Source organism: Mercenaria mercenaria, unplaced genomic scaffold (genome assembly GCF_021730395.1).
Source record: "Mercenaria mercenaria strain notata unplaced genomic scaffold, MADL_Memer_1 contig_3765, whole genome shotgun sequence".
Taxonomy (NCBI): Eukaryota; Metazoa; Mollusca; class Bivalvia; order Venerida; family Veneridae; genus Mercenaria; species Mercenaria mercenaria.
The window spans coordinates 59,048-74,959 of NW_026461936.1; positions in this window are offsets into that span (position 1 = coordinate 59,048).

The following is a 15,912-nucleotide window of genomic DNA, read 5'->3' on the forward strand; positions in this document are numbered from 1 at the left end:
CATCCATTAGTGTATCCTAGCTTATATTATCCTACTAAGTTACTATTTGTCTGTATTTTGTCGTGTTAGTACTCTCTGTTTATTTATCTGTATTACTTATTTGTACTGATTACTGTTAAAACATGTTTGCTCTCCTATCTGCGGAGGTAATAAAGAATCTATCTATCCTACATTAATCAGATCAAAGCCAAGTAACAGTTTGGATTTTTTGTACAAGAGTACATTAATTTCAAAGTGATACAAAATTAGTGTTTGTCTTTGTTTACATATTTTGAAATTATGGCAAAAGACTACGCATTTTTAGCACCCCTCATTATGTAGTCCTCGAATATGTCTGAACTTAATATATATTCTCATTTTATGCAAGTTAATGAAACACTTTTGTCTGTGGAATAAATTCCACATTAACACTATCATGATTGATGTTATTTTGGTGTACTCCCTTGCTTGTTTGTTCAGAAATCAGCAGAAATAAGAAGAAAGTTTGTTTATTGTTTGTGAACATGTAATGTGTTTCACCTAGCTTGAAGTTGGACAATTTTCATATTTCAAAGAAAAATTGCCTCATTTGTTCCGTGGGATATATTCCATATTCGTGAAAAACAAACACACATCCTTAACAGATAAGAGGCTGTATTTCATTAGCAATCATTTTTAGACCTTACATGGACTACAACACCAATAAATCTTAATAGTGTAACACTTCCAAGCACGTTTTCCTATTTTAACATTTTCCAGTTTTCCTGCTTGAGATCATTAAAATTTATCATTTTCGAAAGTAAATAAATAAATAAATAAATAAATAGTCATCTTTAATTTAGTTTATTGCAGTTTTTTTTCAACAGTATTTCAGTTATGTAACGGCGTGCAGTTAACCTAACACGTGTTCCTTGATTCTGCACCAGTAGAAGCTGCTAACTTTCCCACATGAATCAGAGGTAGAAGGCGAATGGTTTCAGACACAGTGTCTTTCATCAATCGTCATGGAGAATATATGCCCCGCTCGGGGATCGAACTCACGATACCGCGATCCGTAGATATCTGCGCTCTCCCTAATGAGCTAAGAGGGCAGGCTTTAAATTTAAGTGTATACAGTAATTGTTTCCATTGTTCCTGTCTGTCTCGACGGGTCGCCTTTAAGATAGGAGTTTTAATAAAAATCAACGAAAAAGACAGAATCGTTCGAATCTAACACAGGTTTTTTCTTTTTTACTTTGCTTTCTTTGCGAGCAAATGCAATGGCAAGCTGAGAACCAGCTGATGAAATTTATAAACCTAGAGATTCTTCCTAAATGAAAGTTATTTCTTTTCTGCGTTATTGGTCGATAATTTATCAGAACAGTCATGTACCTCGCAGACCTTTTTGTCTCAAATATGCTGAACATCAACATAATAAACAGGCCGTTGTCTAGGTTTTACACAAAAATAGTAAACTTCTAAATTGCAACATTGGCACAAGTTATATATAGAATGAAGGGGTTGGCATATTTTCTTTACCCCGTACCATGTACCATACCGTAACGAATCGAATCCGGATCACAATAACATCATCATTCCTTGTACAAGAACACATGTTTGTCACATCAAAGGGGGAAAATATGATCTTAAAAGTAAAATAATACTTCCGTCTCTTTATTAGAATTTTAAAAACTAATCGTTTGGTTGTAACTGTCGTATGAATTGGAACAATTCAGAAGCAGAAATGCACGTTTCCCGAATAAACCTATCTTAGAATAAAAAAGAAATATTTGCGATTTTGAGATCATAGCAAAACACAAAATTCGCAAGCATCAAATTGAAAATCTAACAAAGATGACGGAACACAAATATTCGATACTTACTGTTCTCAGCAATGTTCTAAAAATAAAAAACCCTCTTTTTCTCGCTTCGGCCCAAGAATTTTTAGATCGATGATTCAAAGAATAGGTACTTGTAGCAGTGATCACAATGCCCAACTTTATTGTGCTGCATCACTGGAATATCAGGCCGTAGACACGTGGCATGATATCCCACCCAGTTACATTATACTGACACCGGGCTGACCAGTCCTAGCACTATCCTCTTAATTGAAACATCACACACTTGTTCACTGTCATAATCTGACATGCAGTGCACAGGTTCGATAACTCTACTTTTCATTTTAACAAAATTATGCCCTTTTTTCGACTTAGCAGTTTTTGTTTAAGGTTTTGAATGTAAGCTGGTATATCTCAGTACCCACTAATGGAAATGGATTGAAAGTTCACACACTTGTTCACTGTCATAATCTTACATGTAATGTACAGGATACATAACTCTACATTGCACTTTTACAAAATTATGTCCCTTTTTTGACTTAGCAGTTTTTTATGTAAGCTGGTATCTCAGTACCCACTTATGGGAATGGATTGAAACTCCACACAATTGTCCATGGTCATGAACTGATATGCATTTTACAGGTTCCATATCCCTGTTTTGCAATTATACAAAGTTATTCCCCCTTTTCAACTTTTCTTTTCATTCAACTAACAAGGCTGTCGAATTGTGCTAATAGACGTTTCGTAATTTTTTTTATGTAAAAATTACCTGTTCAAAAACTTCAGCACAATGTATGAGCCGCGCCATGAGAAAACCAACATAGTGGCTTTGCGACCAGCATGGATCCAGACCAGCCTGCGCATCCGCGCAGTCTGGTCAGGATCCATGCTGTTCGCTAACAGTTTCTCTAATTGCAATAAACTTTGAAAGCGAACAGCATGGATCCTGACCAGACTGCGCGGATGCGCAGGCTGGTCTGGATCCATGCTGGTCGCAAAGCCACTATGTTGGTTTTCTCGTGGCACGGCTCATATGGGTTCTGTGCGAGGTTTTTAAAAACGGGATGTGGTCGTAAATTATAGATTTATCCTCTATTGTCTTAAAATGTCTTCATGATAATTATTTACAATATATTTTTCCAAACGTGTAGCAGTGTCTTTGAAGTAACTATTAAGGACTAGGCAAGAAACTAAGTATTGCGTTAGAAGATTTGTTTTGATCGGTGTGTCCAATAAAATGTCTACTATTGTGCGACTAGTCCATACAATTTATATGATATTATCAGAATTACCAGTTGCATAGGGAGAAACTGTTGTGTTGTGAAATATTCTGTAAACAAAATCCGTTAACTTTCCGGATGCTTGTCGCTGTTTCAATAACCATTTTGCGCACGGGTTCTACACCCAATTATGAAAGAAATGTCAACCGCCATTTCTGTGCGGATAAGGGTGTATAATATCTTCGGTTATAGGAATAATAGCTACTACCAAACCGTTCGCTTCTACATCGGCCCATGAGTACAGCATGCGTCCTTCTCGTGGTCAGTTTTGTAGGATACAGTCTTTTTGCGTGTACGAGTTCTGTTGAATACTGAATACGCATTGAAAATACTGTCAAGCATTCTTGATGTCTCAATTGCCATCTGGGGACATTTACAATCATTATGGTCGATTCCGTTTTATAGTCACAAACAATACACACGCCCCGTACTTTTAAAACCAGGTGTCATTAGTACTGTGTACAACTGAATCACCTTTGGTTTGACTTTGCTTTGTTTTTCTATTAAAAATAGATTCAGAGTTATCATCATCTGCATGTCTGGCAACAACTTTGAAATGAGGTTCTCAGTAGATCTAAGTCCAGGTGAACGTAATTCTGTACGAGATGCCGGGGTATACAGACTCTCATATATTATCTACAGAGCTACAAGTCTTAGATTCAGTGTTGTTATAATAACTGATTCTTTGGGACCACGGAATCTGTTCAATATATATGTAATATAATTCCACTAAAGCCGGTGTTTATTTGCAGTTTAGTACAACTAATACCGTTATAACCATTAATATGTCCGCTAACAAATAAAATTATCAATTTGAAAGTAGAATGTCACAAAATAGTAATTAACTAACCATAGCAACGCCCAGTCAACGTATTGATGTCTTATAATGTAGAATCGTTTAGTTTATTTGATCTTGCAAATACAATCGTCTGATATCTCGCAAACACTTTTGATGTAATAAAGCTATTTCTATTCTGTGTAGAATTTTTTTTTCCAAATTAAGTTAACATCAAAAAGACAATATGTGAGGAAGAAAACGTTACTCGAGCGTCCGACGGTAAGATCCTTAACCAGCGGCTTACAATTAAGATCATACATAGCTGCATTTCGTCCCTCAGTACTTCGAAATGAACTACAATATTCGGCCATTTTCGAAGAGCGATAACTTTACAACGAGAAATGGTGAATGTTAAAAATGTATTACTTCTCCAATGTAACTATAATATTGTAACGTTGTTTTTGTAATGCTACAAGGAAATTTAATATTTCATGTAGGGCATTCAAAATATTCATTCTTTATTCCCATAAAGAACACGAGTATTCAAGACAGAAAATGTATGTACATATATCCCATAATATCTGAACTATGGAAACTATACAAAAATTACACAAAACAAAGAACAAACTATATATTGCATTGAACCTACTGTGTCCTCACAAATAATAAATATACCTTTAGAATGATATATACAATAGATATTTGAAATACACAAAATGTACATTTATTTGGCGATTTTGTTTGTAAAGTGTTTCTCCTTTCTGTAAAAGCAGCAAAATTGAATTCTTAGCTGTACTTATAGACTGAAACTCAGTTTACATTCGTGTTTTTCTGTTTTATCTCTTATCGAGTACTTTAACAATATTCTCTCAAGAGCAGTAAATTAAAATCATCTAATAAGCTTTCAAATTTAGACATTATGCAAATACATAGGGGACTGCATGCACGCAGATCTTATGCAATCAGATCAAGCTTGTTTCTCGTACACAACAGGAAAACAACGAAAGAGTGCAAAATACGTTACTTGAGCTGGTGTGTCTTTCTACATTTTGTTATTGATGTTCAGCTGTAGATCGACATTAATCATAACCATTTATTCAAAATGACATGAATAAGTGAAAAGCAACATATTTTATAGCATGGTTTTTAATCGACTGTATTTAAAATTGATGTGATCTGTTATGGTTTAGTCAAAACTATTACACATTCAACGTACATGATGCAACAATCTTTATTTTGTATCTAATACGATATTTCATTTGCTAAAAAGTAGACTAAAGAGTTTTGTCGACTAACAAATCAAACACTTTAAAAACCCCGTACAACAAAATTTTAATTATATATATTTTTGTAAGGTAGTCTGATGTCGCAGTTCAATCACTTTTTCGAAATTTTTCCAGGTTTTCGGTATCACAAGATTTAGACGCATTTATTTTGTCAATAATGGATGCTATATATGATAAGGAAATACCCATCGAAATTCCAGGACAAACATAAATCTACCACCTATTTACTATATGTTCATTGAAAGGACATTTTGTTTAGCTGTGTTTTATTTTACGAGCACCTGCACACATCGCAGCGTTACTGTTCAACCTAGAGCGATATGGCCTAATATCCACATGCCAACAACCCTCATTGACTATATATTTTAAATCCAGGGTAGATCATTTATATGGCAAAGTTCATTTTTCAGAAAGAAGATTTTAAACACTGGCAAAATTAAACAATTTTGTAACTCGGAAACGATATGGCCTGCTGTATTCTACAAACAATCCAAAAGGCCATACATAACAGCATTAGCCTCGATAGCCTAGTGGTAGAGCGTCCGCTTTAAGTGCGGGAGATCGTGGGTTCGATCCTCGGCCGCGTCATACCAAAGACGAGAAAAGTGATACCAGTAGCTCCCTTGCTTGGCGCTCGGCATTAAAAAGGGAATCTGGCCTCTTCTCTCATACCCTCGTGGCGATGAATTCCATCAGAAATGAGGTGTCGAGAGTGATTAATATAAGTTGTAGAACTTCCTTCACAGTCAACCTAAAATAAATTCTGTATAAACCAACAGCATTAGCAACGTTCCAGAAATGCAGTATTAACATTGCAACACATTTTAGAAAGCCCATATGTCTTTAATGTCAGGATATATTGTTCCTTCTCTCTTGAGAAGGAGAAACAACCAGGGCCGGTAAGTCACACTTCACTGAGCAATTGACCTCGAAAGCTGATGTCATTACAAGCTGGCCAATCAAACTCCGTGACATTAGAAATAACCTTTGACGTTAAACTCATTATTTCCTAATTGAGGCGACTCTCTGACTGAACGCGCTTCGCGGATAACATAGAATGATTGATTGATTCTTCTATTTTCTCCATTCTTGAAGAGCATACCATATGTACAGACAGATAGACATATATCAGCAAACTTTAATGTAAACAACAAAATAAATATTATCGTTACCTTAGAATGCATGGTCAATATGTGAAAACAAACCCCATTACGACCCTCTAATTATGCGCAACAAATTCACGAAACATGTGGAAATGGATTAACTGGGCCTAATATGTAGCCGGTGTATTCTTATTGCCCTATTTACCCCACTGAAAGTGGTAACGTATTTACTTTGTTGTTGGACATTTATGTAGGCGCAAATACTTACTTGACATTTTAGACAGTATAAAAAACATAGTTCTTCTTTTGATGTATTTCGGTAGTCGGTACAGAAATAAACACACTCTTGGTGCAAAATGTAACGCCCCACGGGCGCTTAAAAATAAGTAAAGTTTCTTGTCGACGAAAGTCCCCACCTGGGATGGATGGAACAACGTATTTCCAGCCAAGCTCAAGGCAGGCGTAATTTATATCCCCAGCACCCAGTCTAGACCGATACTGTTGGAACAGTACCAAATTAAAGTAAATCACCCAGCACTGAAAACTAATCGGTATATCAGCCGCAACCGAGAATCGAACGCGGATCGCTTGTGTTGTAGTCCAAACTGCTAACCCCTGCGCCACTGACACCCTGATAATACGGGAGAATACAGAATGTCAATAAGGAGGAATGGTCTTGTCCTTGTGTCCGCACACTGATGACCAATATTTTAAACAGACATTGCAACCAAAATTTTACAAGATGATCATTATATATTTAATATATTTATATAGATGTGCCCTAGAAGGAACTTTTGCTATGCTTTAACTTTTTATTTCTTTACATCATTTTGCAAATAAACTGTGGAATGCTTTTGATAATTCCATTAATACTGCCACCTCATGGTCTACTTAGTCTAATGTCTGCTTCCAATCCCCAGTTAAGGGTAGGTTGCATCCATATTTAGGATTTAATACAGCCTAAACCTTCGAAATAAGATAGAGGCTGGGCATTATAAAATATTTCAAATAATTTAGACAGTTACGGTAAACTACTAACGGAGCTGTAATTTTGCATTCAAAGGATCATCTGTTTTCGGAAATGATTGTGAATCGGACCATTTTCTGTGTGAATATATATAACTTGAATAAAAGAATAATTACAATACTTCAAAACGTAAATTTTACATTCAAAAGTAAAGACCCTTTTCCAAAAGATAGCTGCAATTTCTAGGTTGTATGGCAGTTATATTTGGTAGTTATATTTGAAACAAATGCGACAAACCAAAATAAATTTAACATTGTTGACTAAAATGACCTATCTTGACCAAGCTGAAATGTAACTCAATTATGATTCCACAACTACTATCGACGAATGCATCAGATAAAAAAGTGTCCTTTGTATTCGCGCAGTGTCACGTCATTTGAGGAAATAAGTAGCTTTCGCACCATGATCTACCTGATATTTTTGCTGGTTGTTGGCAGAAACATACCCAACTTTTATCCAGGGGTTTTAAAGTATTTATCATTGCGTCAAATTGCTGCGAATATGACTGTAGATTGCAGGATTATTATTCACTGTTTAAATACCGCAGGTTGATAAATTCATGAGCAATAGTAAGTATAGTCTGGGGAAAAATAGCCATAATAATAATGATACCACCATATAATTAAAAAATGCTGCATCTTTAATGACTGATTAAAATTTATCATTCTAGTTATATATCTGATTCAGTGCAGCTTCCTATTCCTGTGTCAATCGTTTTATAACCATGAAAACACGTAGTTAATATTCTGCCCGGGTGTGCCGTCAGATCAACGACCAGCAAACCCCGTATTTAATATTGAACGTCCATACAAGGTAAGCCAGTTTATGTCTGGTTTTAAAAATATAGCACAGCTGTATCATTTTACCATCTTAAAATCATTGGTGACAGATAACAAAATAATTTATTCTAGTGTTCAAATAGTTTATCACTGGTAAAGGAGACAACTTCGTAATCCTTGTAACGCCAGGAGAAGAAACTTTTTTTTTTTAATTACTTCAGTGGAACTTAATAGGTACCGATTTGAGACAGACAAAGATGGTATTTGTTACGCTAAACCTGCCCATAATTGGTAGAAATAAATATAAAAGAGCAATTGGCCGTTTCTAATGAAGATGTAAAATTTGATATAAATGCTAAAAAAGGGTTAACCTCTTTTGCAAATAAGAAGTTGCGATAAAATGCAAGGACAATACAAGTAAAATTTAAAAATTGCCACAGCTTTTAAACTCAGCAGCTGGGGCGTATTACTTTCTGCCGCAATTTTCTATACGTTGGGCTTCCGTTAACGCTATACGGTGTAGTGTGACTGACTAATTAATTATTTGATACTAGTAAAATATAATATCTTTACGAATGTGAGCCCTTTCGTGTGGTTCAAATCATCTTTTACAGAGAACGTAATTACCATTTTGACAACTAAACTATTAGAAATATAAGATACATTTGAGGATAAAAAGAAACTGAGATAGAAGTAGGTAAAAGCCTCGACTTTTATGTTTTCCCCCGACTCACTTAATAAATTTAAATTTATAAGACAGTAACCGAATGTTCTATTTAACCTACCTTCTGATCTAAAATCATTCTTTGATTAAAATTGAAAATTTACCACCAACTAGATCTGAGTCTGCCTTTTAGTTTCATAGAAATTTAAAACTTATCACGCCCAATCAAATTACACAAATAGGTCTTAAATCCAAAATATTATAAAATAAAAGCTGAAAAAACAAAGGCTAACCTTGTTTCATTTGGTACCCGACCTTTATGTTTTGCTGAACATGAATGAATAATTTTAATTCGCTGCGAAGTGAAGTTTTGTCCGAAGTTCAGTTGCATGTCAGATTATCCATCCTCACCAAGCAAACGGTAGACGTGACTTATACACACGTCATAACGCCGCTTGACAGAACAAATAGGCAAACCGTTTCCTCGATGATTTTATTCAATAACACTCCATTCCAGACGCAATATAGTCCTTGATTTAAGTGCAAAAAGCTAAAATCCTGAACAAACGCTAACATAAGTCATTTTCTTTTCTCCATGCGTTTCCGTTATAAAAACTTTTTGTGGTACATTGTAATTGCAAATATGGTATGTATACGCTACCTGTGTGAAGTTGGCTAAACAAACGACATACGACATACGACATTCGAAAATTTTGAATGTCGTCCACTGCGCGACATACGACATTCGAAAATTTTGAAAATTGAATGTCGTTCAGTGTGCGACATACGACATACGACATTCGCAAAAAGTTGAATGTCATGCAGAAAACGACATTGGACATACGACATTCGAACTTTGACAAAAAATTTGAATGTCGTTCAGTGCGCGACATACGACATAGGACATTCGAACTTTGACAAAAAAATTTGAATGTCGTTCAGCGTGCGACATACGATATACGACATTCGAAAAAGGTGAATGTCGTGCAGAAAACGACATTGGACATACGACATTCGAACTTTGACAATAAAAAATTGAATGTCGTTCAGCGTGCGACATACGATATACGACATTCGAAAAAGGTGAATGTCGTGCAGAAAACGACATTGGACATACGACATTCGAACTTTGACAAAAAAAAATTGAATGTCGTTCAGTGCACGACATACGACATACGACATTCGAAAAAAGTTGAATGTCGTGCAAAAAAGCGACATTGGACATACGACATTCGAACTTTGACAAAAAAATTGAATGTCGTTCAATGCGCGACATACGACATACGACATTCTAAAATTTTGAATGTCGTCCATTACGCAACATACGACATTCGAACTTTGGCAAAAAATCTGAATGTCGTTCAGTGCAACACATACGACATACGACATTCGAAAAAAGTTGAATATCGTGCAAAAATCGACATTAGACATACGACATTCGAACTTTGACAATTTTCCCCTAAGATCTTTACATTTTTCCAGAGTTATGGCCCCTGAAATATTTTAGCAATATTCTCTCAAGAGCAGTAAATTAAAATCATCTAATAAGCTTTCAAATTTAGACATTATGCAAATACATAGGGGACTGCATGCACGCAGATCTTATGCAATCAGATCAAGCTTGTTTCTCGTACACAACAGGAAAACAACGAAAGAGTGCAAAATACGTTACTTGTGCTGGTGTGTCTTTCTACATTTTGTTATTGATGTTCAGCTGTAGATCGACATTAATCATAACCATTTATTCAAAATGACATGAATAAGTGAAAAGCAACATATTTTATAGCATGGTTTTTAATCGATTGTATTTAAAATTGATGTGATCTGTTATGGTTTAGTCAAAACTATTACACATTCAACGTATATGATGCCACAAGCTTTATTTTGTATCTAATACGATATTACATTTGCTAAAAAGTAGACTAAAGAGTTTTGTCGACTAACAAATCAAACATGACCTAATGGGCAAGTAAGTAAAGTTAACAAATCATTAGAAAGAGTATTTTTTCTAAATTGTATGAGACGGGTCGGATCAGGGTTCAGAATTTGCAGTAATTTTTTGTCTGGCTCCGCCCCTTTTTCCAGAGTTATGGACCCTGAAATAGTCAAAAATGCACATTTTCACCTTGTGACACGCATAGCTCAAAAAGTATTTGATACAGATTCATAAAACCTTGCATGAGTCTTAATCATGATATTAGCTTGTGCATCTCCTATTTTTCATCTGGGTCCGCCCCTATTTCCAGAGTTATGGCCCCTGAAATAGTCAAAAATGCACATTTTCACCTTGTGACGCACTTAGCTCAAAAATATATATGATATAAATAGATGAAAACATACACATCTTTATCGTGATCTGAACTTGCACACCTCTTATTTTTTTGCTGGCTCCTTCCCCTATTTTTAAAGTTATGGCCCCTGAAATAGTCAAAACATGCACATTTTCACCTAATCATGTGCCTAGCTCAAAAAGCATTTGATGTACATTCATGAAACCTTGCTTGAGTCTTTATCATAATGTGATCTTGCACACTTGGTATTCTTCTTGAGAATCTTACCATTATTTACAGAGTTATGGCCTTTGAAATAGCCAAAATAGTGAAGTTTTTGTTTGTGATGCTCATAGCTCCAAAAGTATATGGTATAGAATAATGAATCCTTTTCTTAAAATGTTTTTAGAGGCTATACCCCATTCAGACTGCAAACATTTGAATTATTTCCCCTTATTTGTGACAAATGTACCAGTAGGGGCACACCCTGTGTCCTACAGACACATTCTAGTTTTTTTTTGATATTTTGGAACGCGCGCAATATAACACAACGAAACTAAAAACGTGACAATACGAAACATAGAACGCGACAGAATGTAGCATTTTGTTTCGTGGTAGCACACGCGCCATCAACAAATATTTTGTTTTTGCCTTTGGCGCAAATACTTAGCTGAAATGAGAGATTTTTCATGCACGCTATTTGCAAAGATTTTGATTTTGCATGTAGGTGCTTAAGCTAAAATGAAATGAAATGTTTCGTTATGTCGCGATGACACGCACGCCAAAATGACACAAGGAAAAATGTTGTATAGCCGCGCGCACGCCAACGTGGCAAAATGAAACATTTCATTTCGTTTTAGCGAGAACGCCAACATTCCAAAACAAAAGCTTCGTTGATGGAGCGCTCTGCAAAAAAAAAAAATAAAATAAAATCGTTCTGTCGCGTTCTATGTTTCGACATGTCGCCTGGTTATTTTTGTTTTGTCGCGTTGGTGCTTGCGCCAAAACAATATCCAAAACTTTCAAAGTTTGTAAAGGCACATCGGCGCACCTGCCAGGACGACACAACCAATGTGTGACAGAAGCCATAACATAAGTGCCCAAAATATAATCATATAAAAAAAAAGAAATTCCAAAACATTACTGGAGGAGACCCAGTAATTCTCCGAATTTATTTATTTATTTGTTTGTTGTGATGTGAATGTATGTAATTATGCAATCTTATCTGATCTTGATGTATATTCTTATTATTTGTGCGGTTGGAAAAGGAATTTCGGTTCAATTCTTAGAAAAAAAAGTATGTTCTGTTAATGTCATTAATCAGTCATAAGTGTATAGATCACATGTACTTTTGCTGTCTGTATTCTGTTTAATAGAAAATATCAGTCATTTTTCCCTAACCTTTTTATAGTTGTTTGTCTAAACAAATTAGGGTGTTCTCAGTAATAAAATTATTCTTTTTTTTCCATTTCAAGTCTTTAATAGTTATGACAGATGTAATTTTCTTTTGCAAGTTTTTCATTTGCTTGAGATGTACACGTTTTGAATCATTTTCAACGCCAGGAGTACCTGGAAAAAACATTTTAGCCACACAACTGTATTATTATCGTAAACATAATGACAAAAGAAGTTTGATATTTTTGACTATATTTATAACATGAGCTATAGAAGTACCTGTGATATAAAACAAAACAGCACAACATCTGTCGAAAGCCTCTTCTACTTCTTACGAAAATTGAAAGCCTATACATATGTGTTGAAAAATACAACAACAACAAAGAAAGCTTCACCTGAGGGGAGAGATGAAGTGTAAAAGGATGTTTTAGTTCATTTATAAAAAATAAGGTTTTGGGAGCTTCTTTCAAAATTAAGTAGGTTAATCATTTTGATACAATTTGTTCATTTTATTTACTAGTAAAACATGTCAAAATCTCTGCCACAGGACTTTATCATGCTTATGACGGAAAGACACCAGTGTTTTCAATTACGGCCTTAACTCGTATTACTAGTAAATCGGAAGATGGCGAGATAATCATGTGATTTTGCACCAATATCAGAATTAGTCACTGATAACTTTTCTAATTGTCGTCACCTAGTCACTTGCACGTTCTAATAAAGGCAACCCATTTCAGCGAGGTGTAAAATTCTCCATCTAGGGAAGCCATCCAGATGACTTAAGGAAGGCCCATGTTTCTACCTAGGTACACGTTCATGCTTGAAATGGGTACCTTGGGTCTTCCTCCACCAAAGAAACCTGGATAAATCGCCATATGACCGATATTGTGTCAGTGTGTAAATCCAACAAAAGAAATGATTAAATCTTAAAGTTAGTAAAACAGAATAATGATGTTCTTCGTACCAAAAGTGTTATAGATGTTTTCTCTTACTGAGTAATTTTAAGCCTGATAGATTGGTGGATGAAAGCTATGACTTATTTATATATACAGGTAGTATCTACTTTGAACTGACTTTGAATTTGAGTTTAAGAGTTCATCAACAAACTTTCAGTTTACAGAAATCGCTACAGAAACAGGATTACCAAAAGGGGAAGTTATAGCATCAAGTTTAATAATATTAAAATTAAAGTTGTTGTAAAACAACATTATAGCAATATCCTCTTTGTCCAAAATTGAACACGTGCAATGCTGGGTAATGCGTTATGCTATTTCTAGTTTGTGTAAATACTGCATTCTAGAAATTGAAAAGGCATAAGTTTTTAAGGTTCTGTGTATTCTAAAAACTGAAAAGACCTCACTGGTTAAGGTTCCGAATTTGAATCACTAATCCCTCTCCTGCATGAGTTCAAGCCTGGCTCTGATCGTTGTTTGAGGAAGCCATCAAGCTGCCTTGTGGAAATCCGTATTCATGCATATGTATATAGGGGCAATTGAGGTTCTCTTCAACCAGTTAAGACTGGAAAGTTTGCCGTATGACCAGAACTATGTAGGTTTGTATAGTGGCATATGCTTATGATAACCAGATAACTTTTTTGAAAATAATGAAAACTTTGAGAAAATTAAATTTAAATAATCAAATAATAAATAATTTTCACAAAAAAATGAATCAACTCCTGTGAGTTTATTGACAGGCTTTAGTAAAGATATCATCTGGTTATCGACAAAAAACTGTCGGAAAAATTCCCACTACTGCACAAAGATAACCAGATTTTTTTTTTCCAAAAATCTTTAAAAGTTTGCAAAAGCTTTCAAAGTTCACTAACTTTAAAGATTTCAAGGAAAATCAAAGTTTTTGCGAAAATCAAAACTTTCTAAAAAAAAAAGATTATCTACCTATCCTTAAGTATATAGAATTAGGAAAATTAATTCAGAACTTTTCTCGAAACCTTTAAATAGTTCTTTAACCTTTTAGTTGTTGCAATAGCTTAATATTCATTTTGCGAAAATAAAACAAATACCCACGGAAAGCATAAAAACCGACACAAAGACAAACGTTGACCACGACGCGATTTTCTCCTGAAACTGTTTAGTGTGTTTCTTTTCGTAACATTTTAGTGCAGAGATAAGGTAAAATTCAATTTATCTTCTAAAGACTGCACCTATCGTCAAACAGAGGCTCATTGCTGATGACTAATACTTATCACCTAAATATTACAGGTGATGCCTATGTTTCAGATAAGGCATGTATAACAAATTATTCAAAGGGTTGCCATATTTTTCTTACGTTTGTTAAGGCTTTGTTCCACATAGATTGCATACGTGGAAGCTATGTGCGTAGACCGATACGATGTACTACATAAGAAAAGGGGACACTGATCGTTAGAAATTAGAGTTCGTTAAGTGTGATTTTCCTATAAGATTCATATCATAGGCTGGTAGCTCGTATAGAGGCTAAAGTTCAGGGTTGTCCAGTTTTCAAGCGGAAACGCTGGTGGACTATGATATATTGGGAGACAATAGAGTGTACATTTATAAACGCTTTAATTTATTTACTTCTTCCATACATAATTGTTTTATTTTCCATTTAAAACTCTTCTCGTTTTTATGATCTCTACTTATATCTTAGACTTAATCTGTTTAATCAGACGTTTTAATATCAGACTGCAAATAAAACTGTACCTGTACCAATTTTATATCTTAAGATAACTCCATAGAAATCTACCATTTTCGTTTTATTCTGTGCATAATTAATTTTAACAACTGCGTTACTAACTTATTTTGTTTGTTTTGAAACATCTCAGATCAAGGTTTTTGTACCTGCTGACTTTCTATAGACAGATGTTTACGACATTAGAACGAGAAAGGCAGACCATGTACTTGCTGACACAAGGTATGTTGTAAACACATTGTTTTTGTGGACAGAAATGACTTTTTATCTCAAAAGTTCAAGTATAGAACATTATAAGTGCTTGCTTATCTTTAATAACGACGCAATAACTTGAGTATATAAGAAAGTGTGACTGCAAAGTTAACGTAAATCAAATAACTATAGAATTAGCAGATGTAAGTAAAAGTTTTGTTTTATAGTAGATGTGGTTTTGAAGGTCTTAAACGGAAACAAATGGTGCTACCAACACAGTACAGATACATTTGTATAGACAGAAGTCAGGGTAAAGAAAAATGTGCATTTTTCTGAAAACATTTCAGCAATAGATAATAATTTCCAGATATTTTAATCTATTTGCTGAAAATGTTTTAGTGCAACATTTCAACTGCCACTAGGTATTTGGTAGCTATTACGATAATATTAAAAAAAATTCCAGCAAAGCTGTCCATTTTTTCTGAAATCATTTTCGCAATAAATCATGTTTTTTTCTATATATGCTTCATATCTACAGGAAACTTTACGCTATTAAGATAACTTTTCAGAAAAGTTTTAAAAGTTCAAGATTATTTCTGTAAGTATCGAAATAACTATCTAGCTAGTAAATATCAGCTGTGGGCACTTGTAAACACAAATGGTATCGAGATC